General features: G+C 39.9%; 1 protein-coding gene across 1 annotated transcript in view; it reads left to right on the forward strand.

Annotated features, from left to right (window-relative positions):
• The first annotated feature begins 8,106 nt into the window (after positions 1-8,106).
• fam222aa (family with sequence similarity 222 member Aa) overlaps positions 8,107-19,114 on the forward strand; it is a 67,168-nt gene continuing 56,160 nt past the window's right edge. The window contains exon 1 of the mRNA XM_077562325.1: positions 8,107-8,940. The gene's annotated coding sequence lies outside the window, so the exon portion shown is untranslated. The remainder of the gene's footprint in view (positions 8,941-19,114) is intronic.

Consider the following 19,114-nt stretch of genomic DNA (forward strand, 5'->3'; position numbering starts at 1 on the left):
CAGACGTGCGTTTGTCATACCAGAACTAGAACCACTTCCTGCTTCTGTGTCTAACATTCATAAGACATGTAGTAGCTGCCGGGAACGAACAAAAAGTTTGCTTAATAGTGAGTGCATGTTTAGTGCTGTTGAACTGTCACCCAAGATAGTATTTAGCATTACATAAAGCATTCAAACACAACCACCGGTTACCAGATGGACTAATGATTACATTTACTATAAATAGGGTCGTTCCTTGGTGAGATTTTATTGTACATTTGATTTTTAGTGAAACTCTTGTGTTCCGGTTTTAAATTTGGAAAATCTGATCACCTTACGCTAAGTGCTCTATTTCTGTGACGGGCATAAATCCGGTGCAGCAGGCGGTGTAAATTAGCACAAGGCAGGTTTGTCCAAGTGTTGAATGCATAACAAATAATTGACACCTTCTTGGCCACGCCCTCTTTTTTCCCAACCTTTACTTAACCAGGTAAAAACCCATTGGGATCAAGCTCTCTTTTACAAGGGTGACCTGGCCAAGAGGTCAATAGCACTCATCATTAACTCATTCACTTCCATTGACAACAATAGACGTCCAAAAATAATTTGAACTATTTCTATTAGTTTAACATTTTTTTAGTGTATGAAAGCCTAGAATTTTTTTTGTACATTTAGAACAGATATCAAATTTGTGATTAATCGTGAGTTAACTAGTGAAGTCATGCGATTACAAATTTTAATCACCTGATGCCCCCGATTTTTACTAATCTTTTCTTTAAACATTTTTTTAAAATAATCTTTTTATTTTTTTATTTTATTTTTTTTAAAGAAAAGATTATTAAAAATTAGGGGCGTCAAGCGATTACAAGTTTTAATCATAATTAATCGCATGACTGCACTAGTTAATCACAAATTTTATATCTGTTCAAATACAAAAAAAAATAATCTTGGTATTCATACTCTTATATATACAATAAATGTAAATACAGATATTTGATTGGTTGTTTTTCCTTAGGTGCGGTGGTTTATTAAAAATCATATAAGCACTACAAGATATGAATTTTTCACATATCTTTTTACTATAATGCACATAGTGTTCATAACAATTATTTCATTATATTTTTAGTTCTTGTCCCTAGGGAGTGTTTATAACAACACCATTAGTAGAATAGATTGGAGTTATTTACAACAAATTGTACAGTAATATACTTTAAAACATCACTACAATAAAATTACGCAATTTAATTTCACAACATTCTCTGCTTACACCATGCACACAGGTTACAAAAATAATTACGCAATACAATTATAGTTAATAACAATTTGACTCTAATTATATGCATATCTGAAGTGCAATAGTAGCAACTTCCTTTAGGAACACACTTCAAACACAAAAGCCAAGACTCAGCCTCAACTGTGACTTTGACTTCAGTGCAAGCATGTTTGCTCGCGGCTTCCTGCGAGAGTCTGTTGAGGCTGCAGGCGGTGTATCATGAAGACATCTCATCTCTGACTGGTCATACAGGAAACCAGATGCTTTGGAAGATTAAACAAGATGAAAATATATTGAATTAAAAAAAAACAAAAAAACAGACAGACGCCCATTGTGGACTCTGAAGGTTGCAAAGCAATCAACACAATTTGCTGGATTACCAAAAGAGGATAAACATCTGCAGTCCAGCCTTTCATTTGTTTAAAACAGTACATTTTCAAGCTTAAATGGCATGAGTAACAAGACAATGAAATATAGTTTTAAGAGCATGTAGACAAAGGGCTCTAAAATCCTGGCCTATGCAAACCTATCCTCCAGAAGTAAAATAAACAATTTCATTAAATGATGTCAATACAGAGCAATAAAGTATGAGTAAATGGGGTGTGTGTGTGTGTGTGTGTGTGTGGGGGGGGGGGGGGGGTTAGCATGCAGTAAATCACTGTGACTTTTGGCAGCCCTTTTTATTTGGAGTTGCAAAAATAAATAGGAAAACTACCACTTGATCCTTGTTTTATTAAATTGCACTTTTCAAATTAGTCTGCCTTTTTAACCCAAATATGGCTGAAACTATTATTCATGTTTAAACTTATTTTTGCGGCAAAACACCATTGAACCAGAAACCGCTACTTATTTTCACTTCTTATTATTCTGACTAAGGCAACCATGGCTATGATGTTTCTCAGAACTGATGTCTTTTCAAACCCTGCCAGGAAACGTAACTTTCGGTAGCAATCATTTATGTTGGTGTGGCAATACTATTTGGCAACCAACTGATCTGTGTTTAAGGTAAGAGGATGTCTCGGACCGAAGCGGGATTGCAGCACAAATTCTCGCTGGCGTCGGCTAAGATGTGATTTCTAACAGGCACACACAAGAGGTCGAAGGATGTCGTAAAGTCTTCAGTTTATGTAAGTGAAGAAGTATTTCTTCAAGCAGGCTTGCGTGGCTGCTCTGGCCCCTGATCCCTGTCGTGGCTTCCCTTCCTATCAACATCTGGCTGTCAGTAGGAAGTCTCCGGACCGGAGACTCATCTATTAGCCAAGCCAGACATAAAGTATTGCAAAATATATGCGTCTTGTCAAGCTTGCAACTGCTGGATTTTATGCATGCTTACTCTTCTTTTAGCCAGCTGCCTCTCACTCCACACCGAATAAACTCAAATTATATTTAGTAAGAACATTTCAAATAAGGCTCTTTTTTTTTTAAACCCATCTGACCATAAAAAATTCAAAACTTATGTTAAATATGTGATGCCGACATGTAGCCGCCTAACGTCATGACTAGTAATTCACAATTTTTTTTCAGTTAATAACAATCACCAATCATTGTGTGCCCTGATATGGCTGGATGGGCAAATGAAGCTTCATGAAGCATTTGTGATATATATATTTTTTACTCCTCTAGATGGCACTCTTGGTTTAAAAATGCATGGAAATGTAATCAATTTCCATTGCACGAGTCTGTATCTTTAAACCGAAAGCATCAACTAGAGAAGTCCAAAAAAATATTGCAAGTGCTTTATGAAACTTCACGAAGCTTCATTTTCCCAACACTACTTATAAATATAAAGTATAGTTGGCAGACTTGCCACCGCAAAACATTTTGTCACGTCATAAAAATATTTTCAACTAAATGATTTTATTTATTTATGTTAGGGGTGTCAGGCGATAATTTTTTTCAACCAAAATTAATCGCATGACTTAACTCGCAATTAATTTCAAATTTTACATCTGTTCGATATGTACAATAAAATGTACAATAACATTTTTTTTCTTAGTTGTTCCTTTATTAGCATAAAAGTGGGCAAAAATGTTAAATCTTTTACATCTTTTATTTTTAACTGAGTTAAAATTAAAAAGATGTACTGTACTGTAAAAAAACGAGTGTGATATTCATTTTTCTGCCACTAGATGGCATAACTGCATTTGTAAGCCGTTGGCGACAGCTCAGTGAATTTTCTTTCCATAAATAAGAGCTATTTAATCATTAACATGAAGTAACTTGTGAAATTGTGCACATTTAAAATTGTAAAATACAACTTGACCCCAGGCTCCACAAATATATACATTATTATTAGATGTATTATTGCTAAACTTTGATGTGGACGCGCCTGCTGCGTTGCGACTGGAATACCCCCGGTAAAGGCTTACCAAGTAAGGGCCGGTCATTAATCGCACGTTAATGACGTTAAAAGAACTTTAAATTAACTGAAAATTAGCGCACACATTTTGACACATTTATTTATTCATTTGGGTCAAATATTTCTTTGTTTTGTTTCTAATTCTTTTTTTTTCTTCTCAGTGTCAAAAGGCTCTTCTTACTTTTCTCAAAGACATTTCAAAGAACACCCTGAAGATTGAACCCCGCATGGAGTCGTTGTCACCCTTGCACATATTTGATCTTATCGAGCTTTATTCTGCTTGATCCCACTTGCCCTTGCTTCCACTCCAGGCGACTCTTCCTTGCCACCCGCTCCTGCCCTGAGCTCAGCCTCCAACCTGTGTCCTCTAACCACTTGACACCTTTACAAATTCATCCCCATCCCTTGGCAGACGGCACGCACTTCGCCCACGGGGCGCAATGCAGCGATCCTCGACAATCAATGGCAGATAAATCAATGCTATCTCTTTTTTCCATGCCTCTGTTGCCATTGATTTTTTTACCCCCTCCCCGTTACTTTTCTGCGCGTGGAAAGTTTGCTCATTTAAAGTGAGTTCACTTTCAGGAACATATTTTAACAACACAAGGCTGTCAGCTCCAAGCCAGACGCTAATGTTAGCAGTGGATTTGAGCGTAAGCGGGCTTTATTTATGAGATGCACTGTTCAAACAGAGGCTGAAGTGGATTTATTGTGAGCTCTCTTTTTAATAGAGGCATGTCCAATCCTGCCTTGATTGGAAGCTCTTTTATTTTGAAACCTTAACAGCGACAAAGCAGCGACGCTTTGATCACAAGAGAGAAAAGAGGCCCAATTAGTGTTGGGATTACTCTCATGTTGCTGTTTTAGTGAAAAGCCCATTGCCATCAAATACAATTTCACGTTCAATCTGCCGGCTCTGCGGCGTGTCACCAGCAATGATATCTGGGAAACGCACGCGCTCAGATATATTATTTTGAAAGCTCCATTTAATATCGCCCCACAGTAAATTATCTACTGTGATGTTTCGCTCGTCTCCCCCATAAATAATTCATTGTTTTTATGTGCCCTCATGCCGCCTTGGGGGATTGGAACAGCTGAGTGTTTTCACAACGTATTTGTGTCCAATCTTCTGTGTATTGGGCGTGCTCTAATCAAACCACAGTACACATGCCTTGAATGTTTGTCGAGTCATCTGCTTATCAGCTAATCAAATGACTTGTTTGCCTTCATTCCTGGCTCCCAAAGGCGTCCGCCCTTGATTGGCTCGTTTTCTATTGATTGTTCTTGTGTTTGATTTACGGTAAAGCCTCATGCTATATGTAATAGGACTGAAATCCACAGGCTTTGTTATCCGCTCAGCAGCAATGAGGAAGGAGACAGGATTGAAGCTAATAAATGTTGGACTTGGACCAGAAAATTCTCATAAAATACCAAGTGCAACATGTGTAACTCTTCTCCTCAAGAAGCGAAAAGGCAATTCATAAAGAGAATTTCAAAGGTGGAGAGGCCAGCGTGGTGACATGCATCTATACCCGGCATTGGGGAGCAATCAGATAGGGCAGAATTGATGACCTGGCTCACAATGGATTTCTTGGAGCGGGCTGCCAGACCGAGGTAATACTTTCAGGCTCTTATCAGCGCTGGCATAAGCTGAGTGCTGCATCACCCACTTCCCAGCGTCAGCTTATTATGAGTCCATGATGTGTGATTGCTCGTCCTTCCCCTTTGGGTGTCTGAGGGCCCGGTAGGAGGACGGCGATGAAGATGAAAACACTGAAGACTGCTTGTGACATTTTTTTTATTGGCAAAGAAACTGTGTGATGGGCTTTTGGACATTTATGAACGTTAGTTGCGTAGTTGCGGAGGAAATGGCCAAAGCAGGTTGGAAATTACCTCACAAAAGTGCATTGCATTACTGTGAACAATATTACTATTATTTGCACCTTTGAATCAGAGGTGAGTGGTAATGAGCTACATTTAGTCTGTTGCATTGTACCAATACCAGGTATTAGTATCGGGCTGATACTCTTATGGACGTTTTTACAAGCAATAGAAGGAAAAGGAAAAATGGCATATTAGGATACATGTCTTTCTTTAAAGGGATACTTGACTCATTGAGCCATTTTCAGCAATAAAAAGTTAATATTGTGCCCAGAATTAATTAGATAACTTTATTTATTATTTTTAATGTACAATTAATACCTGTAAAAAAAAATTTTTTCCCCATTTGCTGTCGATTGAAGATGACATCACCTGTGCTGAGGAAATAGTTAACGGCCAATTACACGGCTCATCTATTTTCTGGGTTTGGTCATCAAACTGAGCCATGATTGGTCGTTACCTGTTTCAGCACAGGTGATTGTCATCATCATCTTCAGTCGACAGCAAGTGGAAAAATTTGTTTTTAAAGGTATTGTTCATGAAAATGTTTTATATTTTGTTTTTGCACACGTACTTTTGTAATCAGTCTTTTTTTTACTTGATATACATGTTCGAAATAAAATATAAATATAATGAATGTATCACATTCATTATAGATAAAATGAAAATGACTCAATGAGTCAAATATCCATTTAAAATTATGTAATTGTTTTTTTGGGGGAAATTTTATGTACTCACTAGTGCTGTTGATACTTGGAGCGGTATCAACGACTTCTCAAGAGTTGAGTACTCGTGCTGGTACTGGCCTAATAAAAGGTTGTATCGAAAGTATTTAGCCTATTATTACTTTGATTTGTCAAAGTCACATGACTACGTTTAACTAATTAGTCACAGACTCATTTACATGAAACATGGCAGATTTACTTTACAATTACGTATAGGCACGCAACCCAGGTGTGGATGAGTGGTATAAAATTGATAGATGGACTATGAAATTAAACAAAAGCTATATGTATGCTGTCATCCGTGTCTGCCTAAAAAAGTTGGCATTTCAGCCTACAAGAATTCCACTTGAAACAAAGTAGAGGCTGTCTTGTTCTGTTTGCAAACTACAGAACTCTGTGAAATCAAAGCAGTCAGACCCGTTTGAGCTCAGTTTAGAAAGGATTATTCCCATACGATAACGATGCATGTTGGCAGAGCACTCACATTGTTTTTGAGTTATGTAACAGGTGTTAGAGTTGCTGATGAATGTGGGCGAATCCACCTGCCAAAGTTCAATATAATCAGAATATTGTATGTATAATTACATAATTAATCATCGCTGCCTGGCCAACCTACCGTATATGCTGGGATATGTGTGTAAACAAAGAAATAAATAATTTTTTTTATTATTTTCCCTCGATTATTGCTTCACTGTAGAGTGATATTGTTGGGCGATATTTGAATTAGCATATTCCTGTTCCTATATTTTTGTCTACTGACATACATGCACTATTTTAAATGATACATTTATCAGTCACTTATCAGTTTTTCACTCTTATTTTAATGGAATACTTACCCTTACGCAATTGGAGGACTACTTACTTTTACTTTACATATCTAATGTATCAGTAACCTGGCTTGAGTACAATTTAATTTGGCTGCTCTACCTCTGCTTAAAATACACACAACATTATATCCATTTTTATTAAAATAGCTGGAAATGAAATTTAAGACTTTGTACCATATTTTATGACTTGTTTATTTGAGCATATTTTCAAAGCCTATATAACAATCATGTATCAGTCATTCATCCATTTATAGAAAGAAACAAATGCCTCTAATGCACAATAAGACTTCAAAACAACTTTCAGCAAAGTTGGCCCAAGGCATAAGTAAACTATGTGTGAGGATTTTTGAAACACATTAAACATATAAAGTTGTAGGAAGAAGGGCCCCGGCTCAAATTCTGCTTAGGGCCCTAAGGCTTGGGCCGAGAGCAGTATGAAATACAGTTTTACACCACAGCAATCACAATAATGAACATTGTTTAATGAATATCAATGTAACAGTGCTGATTAATACGGAACGCTTGTTGTAAATGTGCAACTCTTGTATTGGATCTTATTTAATGTGATTGTTTATAAAGACATGATGTTCTAATGTTCTGTGTGCAAAGAGAGAGAGTGAGTTTTAAATAAGCTAATTTCACGTCTTACTGCATTGATTTTTATGATTGTGGCTGCATAGCAGTGCTTTATTTCTCAGTACTGGGTCAGACTTGAGTTCTCCCCAATAAGGAATGTCACAGTTAACCTTTAAGGATGCTGCGGAAAGATGGATGAAGTGCTGTGGAGGATAAAAGGGTGATTAAAGATCTCAATCTGCATTCTGCCACGGTAATTAATATTGGACGTACTTTTTTTTCTTCTTCTTTTGCTTTTTTACGCCAATAAACAACGTGGTTTCAGACGCTCGGACGCCATGCATTTCTATGGTAACAGCCGTCAATTATCGTTGATTGGCCGAGCCGTGGGAATGTTTGTGTTGGCCGACCTCGCTGATTGGTCGGTGGGCGGTCTGTACAGCCTGACGGGCTGCAGCGTTCCGGGTTATTGTCAGTCTCAGCAGCTCGGCACCAGGGCAGGACCGCCGCATCCCGGAGCTGCCAGCTCTTTCATCCAAATTCATCCTTTTTTTTCGCTCCCCCCTCCCCTTTTATTGATTTCTGCACCAAAGAGAGCAGCAAGGGGTGAGGTCAGTGCATACGAAAAGCCGGAGATCCACGCGGTGTATTTGGAGGCAAAAACATATTCGAGGGGAGAAAGTGAAGGACCGAGCGGTGCCGAATCACCGGGATTTCTTTTTTCCTTTCCACGCCAGCCTTTGAAGAGTCCCCTTTCTCGGTCTCAGTTTTGATTTGTGTCACTGCGCCATTCGCACAGGATTGCCTCGATTGTATCCTCACATTTGAATGATGATTTTTAGACCACTTTAAACCGACGCGTAACAGCTGGGATCTTTTCTCTTCCTCTCTTGGATTTGTGGAATACTGCGTAGCGCATAAATCAAGCACCCAGTCGCTGCACTAACTGCCTCATCGTTCGGAGATAACAGCGAGTGAAATTAAAAGCAACCCAGGACCTTTCAACTCGCTCCGCAGGCGAAAGGTCGACTGCTTGAAGCGCACTTTGCGGTGCGCATTTGTTCCTTCTGTTTCTGCACCGTTTGCCCTTCGCTTAAAATTTGGCAGTCGATCCGAGAAAATTTCAAAAAGCTTGTCAAGTGTGGGATTTAAATCGCTACGGGTGTAGGACGAAGAAGAGGATAAACTTCAACTCCGTTTGACATCAGCACTGCTGGATTGGAGCAAAATGAAGAATTTCTAATTGGGAGCACAAATGCTTGCTCGGCCGATGGTATAAATCTGCATGGAGCTCTAGTCTGCACTACGGAACAATTTATGGTAAATATATTTATATATTATTCTAAAGTCATGTCTTAAGTGTAATACCCCCCCCCCCCCCCCCGCACTGTCTGTCTGAACCTGTTGTCTGTCTTTGGGATGCTAACGAGATAGAAGGTTAGTAAAAGCTGTTGGCTCGCTTAATGATGTCCCGCATTGTTGGCGTGTGTGTGAACCATAATAAAAAAAAGAAGTGTCGTAAAACGGACACGTTCGAATGGCTCCGGGAGCCACTTTGAAGTGTGATTGAACGGCTCCGAGGCCGGTACCGCTCCTGCTGCGGGCTCTGATCCAAACGTGCGAACCTCTCAACTGCAAATGTCTGCTGCAATTAGTGCTTCTTCACCCCGGAGTGTTAATGACATCCACTGTGCTTTTATAGTCTTCCTGCATATTATTGGAAGGATTTTTTACTACAGAGCTCGTAAAATTCAGCCGAGATGTGAGCGTCCAACTGTAAAACTTTTCACTCCCAAGGATGATGTGAAGCTTCTGTGTGTGTGTGTGTGTGTGTGTGTGTGTGTGTGTGTGTGTGTGTGTCTTTTGACAAACACACGCGCGCACACGCAGCCTTTCGCGCAAACACTGGCTGATGATCTCCAATTGTGTTTATTTATCATTTGAATGCGAAGGCTCTTTCGGCTCCTGTGAACTTTAAGCTTCACACACACTTTAGGTACACCATATATAGCGAGTGTACCTAATAAAGTGTCCAGTAAATACATGAGCATGCGTGATATGATTTATGCTGACTGCAGGCGAAAAGGCTGCTCACATACTATGTTTTAACATTATCCTTGCAATATGGAGCCAGTCGGTCTCTCTCCCGTCGACAAGCAGCTTGCTGAATGTAATATGCCCAATCCCCCCCCCCCCCCCCCCCCCACCCTCCATCCCAGCTAGGGCACCTGCCACAGAGCCTTCCTGGCTGTATTGAATAAAACATCCAGTGATGTATGAGGCAGGGGGCTGCACCCGAGGGGGCACAACTGCCTCATTTACTTCCTCCACTCTGCGCCTCTGACCTGCTGAGCAAATTGTGCTCATATTAGCTCTGCGGCTGCTCCTCACCTAAACAAATAGTCTTGCCAGCATAATGCTTGTCTTAATTCAACGTGATGGTTGGACGAGGCACCGGGAAACAGCGTGACAGAGACGCTTTAATATCTAGGTCACTGAATTACCTTTCTGGAGTTTCTTAGGTTTTTTTTGTACCTTTTTATTTTCTGACTTGCTTTTGAAAGCGTTTGTTATTTTTCTCTCACTTTAGACCTTCAAATGTCCTACTGCAGGCTTTAGCTTTAACTTGTGCCAGTTTTTTTTTCTCATCTTGCTTCCTGTTGTTCAATCTTTAGAAATGCGGCGAAACCCCCGAGGTTAAACACAATTCCAGGAATGCTGGTCAACTTACGATTTGTTCCAATTGAAAATCAATTGCTTTCCATAGAAAATAATGGAAATGCAATTGATCTGTTCCAGGGTCAAACTGTTTCCATCAGAAAACCATCGTTAACTGTAAGGCAATGTAACAACAAGTAACATTGTTAATTTGTCATTCAAGTTTAAAAGAAATGAATGCAACATTTACAGTAGCGAAGGCATCGCCATTCTTAACAGTCACACAAGCGTGAAAAGCAGTTAACGAGATTCTGTTAATGCTTAGGAACAATAAATTGTGTCCTCGCCCTTAATCTAACCGTGATGGACATGCAGAGGAAGATGACTGCTTGCTTGAGGCAAGTTTGTTCACACACTCTAAAAACAGTTGGGTCAAAAGTAACCCAATTATGGATCAAAAATAGACCGATCCACTTTATGTGTCAAATTGATAGAACTTTCTGGATTGTTTTGTACAAATTGACCCAAGTAGAGGATCGATCCATTTTTTGACCCATAGTTGGGTTATTTTTGACCCAACAGTTTTTAGAGTGCAAGTTCCACTGTACTTGTATTGTTCCACACTTTGGAACCGTTTACATCGTACTGGACAGTTTTGATTAAAAGCTTGTTTAAAATGTTTTGGAGGCTAATAATGGCAAGTTGGCAACTTTGTAAAACCAATCACAAAGTGGAAGGTTTTTAGTATCACATTATCGTTTCTGTCTTAACACTGAGAAACTAATGTCCACATGAAAGTCACATTGAAAATGACCTAACATGTAAAGTAAACTAAACATGTCTAATTAGTCACACCACAGAGAAGAGTGTCGTTAACAAGCCCAGGAGATTTGAATGAGTAAAAAATATTTTCAAGTGTATGAAATCAGGCTTCAAAATGGTAAAAAAATTAGATGTTCTCTCAATTCTCAGATGCATTTGGCACGTATGCCAAATGCGCTGAAAAACGTGTCTCGCTATAAACAACTCACTTGTCAATCAAATGCATTTTCTCTCAGGGCCACATAAAGAAAAATCAAAGGATGAAAGGGCCACTGAATTTTCTTACTTTAATTTATCTAGCACACCAAAATCAGTCAATATAGCATATTGTTTATATATATATATATATATATATATATATATATACGAGTGTTTTTTGAAAAATGGCTACCTGAACAAATTTCTATAAGCCAAATTATTTTAGTATTTAAGATCTTGAAGTAGTTAGAGAACCTGAATAGCAGCTGAATCCCATCTCCAAAACAGGAGCAATCTGCCGTAAAATTATCTTTTTTTAAAAAAAAATTATGCTGCACAATAATCATTAATGTTATATGTTCACAATTTGGACCTTGACACACCCACAGCTAATAGTGGAGGAAACCATTTTTTTTGTGTGTGAACAATTATTGTTATTCACCACAGATAAATGTTACTAATTTAAGTTGTAATAGTTAATATGCATCATTGAAAAGGTCTACAGTATATAGAACAAATTTATTAGTAGCAAATGTCACTTTTTTGATAAGTCGCGGGCTGCTTAAAAATGGACAGCAGGCCACGAATGGCCCACGGGCCATAGTTTGGACACCACTGGACTGGCCTAGCATATATGCAGGAGATGAAGAATTTGAAAAGGCTAACTCGCGATGTCATGAGCTTCGATCGACACGTAATCGTACGACGGTTTCTCCCGTGACGTCACCCGAGCACGTCGAAAAACAGTAATGAGGAATACATTTATTAGGCTTTTTATTTCTTTTTGTGTACATGGTGATGGCTGGTTTGAGTGAGAGGATGCTAACAGTGAGTGGAAAGGAAATAGGTAAAGGATTATTAGGAGAAATCTTTTGGTGGAATAGACCTTAGCTGAAAATGCATATCGTTGACGCAATAGACGCAATGGTGAAGATAATTTATTTTCATTTTATACAGGCTGGCCTTGTAAATGCACACCGAAGTCTTTGCGATGGAAACGGGGCTATAGTGATCACGCATGAAACTCATTACACCACAACTGAAAACCGAACTCACATCTGTTACTCATTAAAGTTGTCCGTAGCCATTTGAGAACATTTGAGCACCACACCGACCAAATTAATACGCTAAAAAAAGGCCTTTTCTTAAATTACACATCAGTTTGATTGATTGATAGTTTGGGCGCCTTAACATATTCTGTGCTTATTAATGCAGCAGCCTGCAGTGAAAAGCGAGCAGCAGTCTTGAATATCGTTTAAGTTGCTGAAGTTTAATTTCCTGCTCTGTGTATTAATCTCTTCTTTAATCCTTGCATGGTTTGATTGTCTCAACACCTACCCGGAGGCAGCCAATCTCATTTTTAGCAATTAAGATGGCAAAAATAGTCGCAGCTTGTGTAAGAGTGTGTGTGCGCGCGCACTCTTTACGCTGATTAATAACATTTAGGGCAGATCTCAAGTCCATACATTCGCTAGATGTCAGACATCATGGAAAACATACGACGCATTTGAACCAGACAGGCAGAAATATATCTTTTAACTAGCAAACATCAGCTGACACTTGAAGCCACATTTCCTCTCTAAGCTGCTCATTAGACTCTTGATCAAAGTGTTTAATTTCCTGAAAAGTTTCACGCGCAGGCAAACAAATGAGACACGTCCTGTCTTTCTTGTGCTTTACACTGCTACATGATTTAATATCACCTCCACTGTCCTGATTATTGCTCTATCCACAATATATAGAGACATGAAAAGGCATACAACAAAAGCATTATACACTAATCATCACTGCGGCGGGACGAACACACCCTTCAAGCAGTCGTTGTAAATGAGGCGATGTGCAGAGAAAATGGGATGTGACATTACGTGGATGCTTGTGTGGGTGCGGGTGTGTGAAGGTCCTCTCTGCTCAGCTGCAGGGGCAGAGGCAGCCTGACATGACATCGTTGCCTTGTTGTATAGTTAGCAGCAATACCTCCACAACTCCATCTATTTTAGCACCGGATGCTTGACCCCGCGCTCTCGCTGCGGCTGCACCGAGCATGTCAGACGAGCGCCTCGTATTTTCTGCCCCATCTGCTGGTGTTTTCGCAATGTCAGGGTCAAATGGTGGTTCACGGCTGCTCCTAGTGAAGCATGTTTTTATCAAGAGTTGCGCGCTAATCAGACGGTTTGCTATTCCGCTTTGATGTATACTGTAGCTTTTGTGAGCAAATAGAAAAGCTGTATCAAAAGATGTATTTACATACAGTGGTGTAGAACTTTTGTTTTTGGTAATTTAGGTTCCTCAGCAATCTACATTAACAACTGAGACAAATTGTATTCAGCAATTTCCAACAGGTCCTTAGCAATTTACGTTTGCATGGCAACACACAAAAGCTGAAATCTGATTGGACCAAAAAAAAATCTACACTAAACTGCGTATAGCCAAGAAAAACGCTATGAAATGACTCTTGGAGAAAAACGCTATGAAATGAAGAGTCATTTCATAGCGTTTTTCTTGGCTATATGCAGTTTAATGTAGATTTTTTTTCACAATTCAGACTGATGGTGTTGAACATACTCACGCCAATGAAATAGCATTTTTTTTGTTCACCAATCAGATTTTAGATTCACCATTTTTTCTGTCCTCTGATTGGTTCGGCTAAATAGTCTGCAATGTTTACCCCTTTTGATTGGCTGAGCTAAATATCCGCACCAAAGATTGATTTACAGTGAACGATGACGTCTGACATGATTTTCAAGCCCCACTCTTCAAGATAAACAGGACTTTACGAGGCTAGGTCAGCCAACACTATTTCTGGCTTGCTTATTTCAACACGGAAAATGATTTTTTTGGCACTGTCAGAGCAGCGTGTATGAGCGCTAAAGCTAGCTTACACAGACAGGCAGGAGCAAGTAAAGAAGGTCTGCTTCAACATCTCTGGTGAGCAAGATAACTTTATTGAAAGTTTGTATGTTTTTGCCATGTTATTAGATAAAGAATGATTGTGAACTGCTATATAATAGTGAATGAGGTTTAGAGGTGAAGTACTGGAACTTTGGAAGATAAAGTTTTCTTTCGTAAAAATGGTATTCATCCTCAAATGGGTGAAATGCCTCTGTCTATTGTTTAAAGAGGAAGTCAAGTAAAAAATGTTCTTTACAATAGTATGATCTATGCGGGAATATCAATTAAGCAGAAAAATCTACCCGTCTTATTTGGGGCGGCCATTTTGCCACTTGTTGTCTACTAGAAAATGACATGACATTTGCTCAGGGTTCAGGTAACAACCAATCACCTGTTTTATGGGTTTGGTCATGTGACGTTTGGAAGCTGAGCCATGATTGGCAATTACCTCCCTGAGTCCTGAGCAACTGTGATGTCATTATCAGTCGGCAGAAAGTGGCAGTACAAGGCAAAATGGCCGCCACCTGAGATGTCTAAAAATGGATGGGTTTTGCTGCTTATTTTATGTTCTATAAATGCAATATCCATCAGAATACCATGTTTAGACTAATGAGGGCGCGAGAAAAACTTTGACTTGACTTCCCATTTAATGCCATGCATAGTTATATAGTGAGCTTGAACCTATCGCAGCTGAAAAAGCGGGTTTCCTCCCTGTTTTGAAGATGCTACTGTAACTTCTTTTCTTGTAGAATGCTAAGTTGTCACACGTGTCGCTCATGACATACAACACCTCCACCCTGACCTCTCATTCTGTCAGGCTGAATGGAAGTCACGTCCCATCAGACATCCAGGTTAATGTGTAGCCTTTAATATGGAAAGGTTAAGGTGAGCTGATGCATTTTTATTGTCTAAAAGAGCTCATGTGCTTTTCATATGCGGTTAATGAATACAACACAAGGCCATGTGTGTCCTTCATGGTACAATCTACCCCTTAGGGCTAATTATTAGACTCCAAAGTAAGTGCTTCTTTTTCATGCCCAAAAATCGGTAAAAGTCAAGTGTGAAGGGCTGTGAAAGCTGTACCTTTGAGAGTACCACCTCATCAACTCCTAAGGGAGCAATGATATACTTTCCTTTTTGCATCTTAGTCGGCTCTCCATCCCAGTGAGAGAGGCAAGGGCAGGCGTGCTCCTTCCAAAGTGTTCCTGGCTGAAGGATAAAAACAAATCTGACACGCTCCCCAACTGTGAATTTGCTCTCCTTAAAAACAATGCCTCTCCTGCCTTCCTCATGCTCACATTGATTTGTTCTGGGTGACAGTGCAGGCTGCTGTGAAATCACCCCGGCGTCATTGATCTCAGCGAGAGGAGGCGAGGCTCAAGGAGTCTGGCGACAGTGAGCAACATGGGAAAATCCTTCGCGTGCCCCCCCTCGACCCCAACCACTATACCGCAATGACGGTCTTGGCCGCTATCAGATGGGCCCCCGCTGTTGCTCCCCAGCTACTGTATCTCAGGCCTCGGCTACGCTTTGATGTGTTTTGTGGAGGCCCGTACACGCTGCTTGATTCACCATTGTGCCTCGCTGTGTTTCACATTATCTGGCAAACTCTTTATTGCCACTGTTTTCCATGCCAGAAGCAAGGCTGTTTTTTTTCTTCTTTTTATCTCATGCAGGACTCTGATTAATCTCCCCCCTCTATGCTGGTATACTTTAATCTTGAATGGGAGATATCTGATTCTCCTCGGCTATTGAGGAAGATCAAACTTTAATGGAACAAGGAACTGCACATCATCCTAATCTCCATCTCCCTGCATTTTGGCCAGCTGCCCCCCCCCCGGCTTTGTATCTTTCTGCAGAAGCAGGAAATACATCAGACAGATAAGATATTTTCTCCTCATGCTTTCGTAATTTATTCCCTGTTGACAAAAGCCACCAATTTACATCTATGCAGTTTGATTACCTGATTGGGGGAACAGCGCGAGAGAATGGCGAGTTTGTTGACATTAACAAATGGGCATCTTGTCCTGTATGTCATAAATAGGGATGTTCGATACCACTTTTTTTTTTCAGACCGTTACCAGTATTGGTCGACACAACTCTCGAATAGTCACCCAAACCGATACCAAGTACAGATACTACTTTTTGCTCCATAAAATTTCCCTAAAAACAATGAAAGATCATTTTAAAGAACAATCTAGGGCTGGGCTTTATGGTCATTCAGGACTGATTTTAATAGATTTTACATTTATGTAAAGGTTACGTTCATTCATTCAAAAATGATTCCTGTAAAAAAAATGTTCAGACAACAACAATGTATACTGATTCAAAATCTGTTTTAACATAAACTTAACATTCATAGTTTGTGCTTAAATGCCACAATTAAGTAGTTGGTAGCTATTAAAAACAACCTATCCAGCATTCTGCCAAAATTACAACTCACAATAACAATGCATGTAACAGAACATAAGAACAACAGCTTATAAACAGAAATTTTCTATTCTTCTAATTAAAAAAGAAAAAAAAGAAAGTGCTGATAGCTGATACCTTGAAATAAAATCGGATGATTCGATACCTGGTATCCCTATAAAATAAACAAATAAAAAACCTTTCCAGTTACTTTAAATGGGGTTTGTTCACTCTCTCTATTTATTGACATACAAAAAATTAGGTGATGTCTGACCCATGTCATCTGTCTATAACCGCCTGGAGGGAGATACATCAGCTGCATGGATGCATCAAGGTTCAATGCCTTTGATTATACTGCAGTCAGTCCAGGAATTAGCTATTGACTTGTATTTTCTCCTGTCACTTGCTCCGTATCACCGCATAACAGTGCAAATTATGCTGACCAGCGTCTGCACCGTTGCTGCTTGCATATTATATTGTTTCAAATGCGTAACACTTATTCGCTGTCACACCTCTTACAGGCCGTTTGTGCCCGTGACAAAAAGAGGCCATTACCCGATTGTAAGGCGCTCGCTGTAAAGTAATGAAATTTTCACCGACTGCAGAAAACAATGTTGTCTGGTCTGGAGTGTAATTGCACAAGCCACCTCACAATTTTCTCCCTAAAGTCGAGCGTGAATGCCGCACGATTTAATAAAACTCGGGAGATTTTTATCATTTATTGGCAGCGGAGACAGTAAGCCGAGGCTTGCGCAGATAAAACCCATATTCAGTCAACGTGGAGAATTCCAACCGAGCTGGATACGGTTGAAAAAACACAGCAGCTGACCCACAGGGGCGCATTTACGTATCTGAATAGGATTGGTGCAAGTCAGCTATATTGTTGGTATTAAGCTCCAGTTTCCTTAATCTAAATGATGGAGGAGCTCGGAATTCCCATCCTTTTCTCCCGCCATGTTATTTGTGTCAAGGAAAGGTTGGAAATCCAGACGATATTGGACCCTGAGGCCAAAGAGCTTGGGTGCCTGCTTCCACTCACATACAAAAACATAGGAACATTGACATGAGGACATGTATTGCACACACACACACACACACACACACACACGCACACACAAACACACACACTCCTAGCCCTGTTTTATTACCTCCTGCCTGCCGCTGGAATTGCTTTCCTCCCTCGAGTGAGCCAGGCAAAGCCGGCTTTATTGTGTTAACCTATTTGTGTGTCAAGAGCGATTGCGGCGTTCTTTATCTCTGTTTGTATTCGGACGGGGAGACAGCAGAGAGGGCGAGCGAGCGAGCGGGGAAGGCGGAGAGCGAGCAATGGGGATGTGGTTGCATGGAGTGAGTGGGGTAGTGGGCGGTGGGCGGTGGAGGTGCGGGGGGGGGGGGGTTGCACACAGGAGGTAGACGAGCCACCGGAGTTAGACGGATGGCCGGTCACCTCGCTCCACTCTGGAGGATAATGACTGGTTGCTTAGCAATGAACCACCTTATATCCACTTCCTGACTTGCAACCACAGTAATCACTTTTTTCCTGAAACAGCACATTGATATTTTATAATAATAAGGCAACTGACGTCCTTTAAAAACTGCCTAATAGCACTTAAATGTACCGCTTTTATGTGTGGTCTAATCTGGTCGGTTCACTTTCATCTCCAGTTTACATGATCTTTGCATGAATACATGTTTACATCCACATTAGCGAGCAGTTGGTGGAGTTTGACCAGGATTACTGCGGGTCATAGTAATATAGTATATCCCTCCAGATAGATCACGGCTCTTTTCCAACCTTTGATCTCTGCAAAACCTGACCGCTCACACATCCATGTTCACGCACCCGCAGTTTGATCGGCGACTACAGGCTACGAGGGCGTCCCTCTTGTGAGCTCTTAGTTTTATTAACATTTTTATTGACTCGAACAAATTGCTGACCTTTAGTGGCATAATGAACGGCCCAGGCTGCTCGGGAAAAGTGACTGCTCTGGCAGGACGAACTGGCGTCGTTCCAAAATGTTCAGTTCATGATCTTTAATGTTTGAGCAGCGGGTCACAACTTTTACTACTACGGAGGCAGAGTGTGGAGTAAACATTTTTTAACTTACTTCGTTGCAAATAAAGGTACTTATAAATACGTATATATTATAACGTAAAAAAAAAAAGTAATGCTATTTTATCTAAGGTTTTAGCATTTAGCCTACAAGTATATTCAAATGTACTTGCAAATACATTTGAACATACTTAAATATAGTTGAACAACATATTTGCCAGCATGTTGCAACAAATTTGCAAATATGTTTAAATGTATTTGCAAGTAGACTACATTCAAATGTATTTCGAAGTACGTTCGAATGTACTTTTAGGCTAAATGCTAAAAACGTAGCATTTTTCCCCTATAATGGCACAGGGGTATTGCACGACGGTGTATTAGGGCCACATAAATATGTATTTTTTAGAGGGTGGGGGCAATATTCAGAGAAAAAACTCACAAATTTAATATAAAATATAAAATTTA

Source organism: Vanacampus margaritifer, chromosome 3 (genome assembly GCF_051991255.1).
Source record: "Vanacampus margaritifer isolate UIUO_Vmar chromosome 3, RoL_Vmar_1.0, whole genome shotgun sequence".
NCBI lineage: Eukaryota > Metazoa > Chordata > Actinopteri > Syngnathiformes > Syngnathidae > Vanacampus > Vanacampus margaritifer.